Genomic DNA, 3428 nt, shown 5'->3' with positions numbered 1-3428 from the left:
AAATGTAGCAGCACATCATGGTGACACATGGTGCTTAGGTGGATAGAGGTACTTAGTGTGTTGATAGAGTAGGATGACTGTGCAGGAAAGAGCCAATGGGGTGCTACCACATGTCAAAGGGTCAGTCAACATGGTTTGACCCAAATGGAAAAAAGGGGGAAAAATGAAAAGTACAACAAATTATTTCTTAAATATATTTTTCCTCATTATATGTGTAGGTCATTTTAAATTGAAAATTATTTATATTTTACAGTTCAAACTTTGAAAAAATTATTTTTTTGCAAATTTAAAGGCTCTCTAAATTAGTGTTAGACATGGAATTTCAAACAGATGCCTTGGGCATGTCTTTGAGGTTGACATAAGACTATTATATATTGACGGAAAGCTTTAGGAGTCTATTTTCTAGATATACCATTAGTTTTTGTATAGGTATTAGCAAGTAGGATATATAAGTATATTTTTCTAAGGTTCTCTATATTCTATTATGAGTAGTTTAGATTCAGTTTGTGGCCAAATGGTTAGATGAGCATCCACCAAATTTGGAGAGGGTCTTAGTAGTGATATTATTTTGCATCCAAAGTAGTTCAATATGGATTTTGTTAGAATTTTGATACCAGATTTGATAGTTCATTAGAAAGGGGTTTTTCTCATCATTCTTGAAAGATATTTGTGAGTTTGTTGAGCACAATGATGGGATTTGATCTAGTTTTCAGTTCTAAAGAGAAGAAAGAATCTTTCAAGCAAAAAAAATGAAGGGAGATTAAAGTGGATAGGTGTCAATTTTAGATTAGACATAGGATTCCTTCCTTCTTCTATATCTTTCTTTCATCTCTCATTTTATAGGGTTGGTTCCAATCTATTGGAAGAGCTCTAGCTATGATTCCATCATTCTTCAAACCTTTTTCTTCATGTTTGAATAACATTGTAGTTTCCTTGGAGCAAGTAGTTAATACAATCATCTTTGATGTGTTATTTTGGGCTATTGCATGCACTTAATGTATTTGTTTCAAAGAAATCAATACAAAGATTCTTATCAGAAACTTTCATTCTAAGTCATGTCTCCTTTCTATGGGTTTGTAATTTTTTGTGATGTATGGAAAAAGAAAATATAGTTTAGTTGCAACTTGATTTGAAGTTGTATGTCATTGTGTATTTTGTTGTTGAGTCAAAGAGTTGAGTAAATGCTTAATATGCATTGATAGAATTTCAAGGATCATGGGAGCATTTGATAAGCATGAGACTCATTTTGAATATTGATTTCTAATTTAAAAAGTAAAAGGATAAATCACAATGATATGGTATATGTTTCAACTTGTGCGATACCCAATGGATAAGGGACTAATCAACTAGGAGATCACATGTTCTTGTTGTTGCATAGATGGGTTATGCTGATATCGATCAATTAATCAAAATCATTTTCACTTTCATGTTCTAGAGCTGAGAAGGATAACCCACACTTAGCTTGTCAATCTCATAGGTCATGTTATTATCCATTTCATGCCTTTTTCATTTGCATAAGCATAGAAGATTTGGGGTTTTATTTACTTTTTCCAGATTTAGATGTATGTTTTGAGAATTGGTACCATATAAATGAATTTGAGGTATACCCTCCTAGGTCTTGCAGAGCCTAAATTGAAGGAGTTCAGCTCTATAGTTGGCCAGTGTTCTAGAGAAATTGTGTCCATCATAGGAGATAGATTCCCTTAGATGCAATCTTGTCTTGGTTACCTAGTAGTTGAAATCTATAATGCCCCATCCAAAGATCCTTGGAACAAGGATTCAATACAAGACAAGATTTTTTTTTTTTTTTACAAGTATGAATACACATGACAACATTATACAGGGATAAAAAAGATCACAACAGAAGACTTCACCAACAATCCAAACAATCACAAGATATCTGAATGCCACAACCTAAGTGACAAAACCAAACTAAAGAACAGAAACCTAAGATGACATCAAAACATAAAATCTTTGATCTATTGAATCATGGAACCACTAGCATTCCTAAAGGGTACTCAAAAGTCCAAACTACATTCTCCAAAAAAAAGAGGAGCTACCCCCAATTTTTATGCAAGAGAATAACAACTAATAGTCTCGCAAAAGGAAGTATCTCTTCATGCAGGAAAGTACACTGAGCCACATGAGGAAACAACATCTTGTGCGAGGACATGCTGGAATTAGTAGTCAAAAGCACTACACTAATGTGCGGTTTTCTGTGAGGATTCAGAAAAAGCTGCACAAGGAAACCCAATACACCAGATAAACAATTGCATTCTCATGTGAGAAAGTACAATTTTGTGCAAGGATATGAATCAACAAACCAAAAAATATAAAGATAAAAAGCTAGGGAATAAATTTCCTCCACACCAGGGAGTACTAGATCCATAATCGAGGTGAAGACACTCAAATGAAATAACTAAAAGAAAGAAACTGCATCTAATCATCTAACATAGAAATGAAGGGAAATAACTCAAAGCAACATCATGGTGTATAGAAGCAACATTGTAATGTATTAAAATAATAAACTAAGTGTTCCATTTCTCCCAACCATAATAGCATCATGAGACCATCGTGGGTCCTAACCATCACCCATATGTAACATCCCAAACCACTGACCAAATAGTCAGAGCTATATTATGAGGAAGTTACTACTAAAATGTGCTACAACATAAGAATAAGAAAAAATAGCATGATAGAATTAAAGCATAAGATAATCCTACAAATAAAACTCATCATCTAACGTATGCTAAAGATCACATGAATATGAAATCTAACATACTAAACCAAAGCAATAGATACTTCAATGAAGCAATTCACATCATCTAATCATATGACAAACATCATAATATAGGAATGTGTTAAATAAACTAACATCATCTAAACATTATATCCAAGCATTCCAATGAAAGAATAAATCACAAGAAATCATACTCTGAAACTCAAAGTATTAAGTGAAAAAATCTTGTAATGGTCGCACTAGGACAATAGATCGTCTTTGTACATCAGTACCTAACAGTGGTATAGGTAGCTACTTCTCCCAACCACATAGAACCTGTAGGTCCACTTCTACCATGCTGATGGAGATAATTGTTAGATTGTGGTGACTGATTAGGGAAGTATTGGACATGTAGCATAATTCCTTACTTAGGTTCAGGGTCAGGCCAAGCCTCAACCGAGGGTTTGGGGGTGGCAGTCCCCAATACAGCCAGAGCTGTTAGGCCATGATTGTTTGGGGGTTCCTAATAAAATTTTTTTTGTGCCCTATTTTATTGGGATTTTGGGTTGACATGTAATTATTAATTATAACCCTAAAGCAATAAAAATACTTGTATAAAAGAGCTTAGGGTTAGAGATTGTTTCATTAATGTGATGGAAAAATTGGTTCTTGTAGTGGTATTGAGTTGTAAGGGATTACAGATTGTAAT

The sequence above is a fragment of the Cupressus sempervirens genome, chromosome 4 (genome assembly GCF_028749045.1).
Source record: "Cupressus sempervirens isolate cs-2001-9-10 chromosome 4, ASM2874904v1, whole genome shotgun sequence".
NCBI classification, from domain to species: Eukaryota; Viridiplantae; Streptophyta; class Pinopsida; order Cupressales; family Cupressaceae; genus Cupressus; species Cupressus sempervirens.
This window is presented reverse-complemented; position numbering follows the sequence as displayed.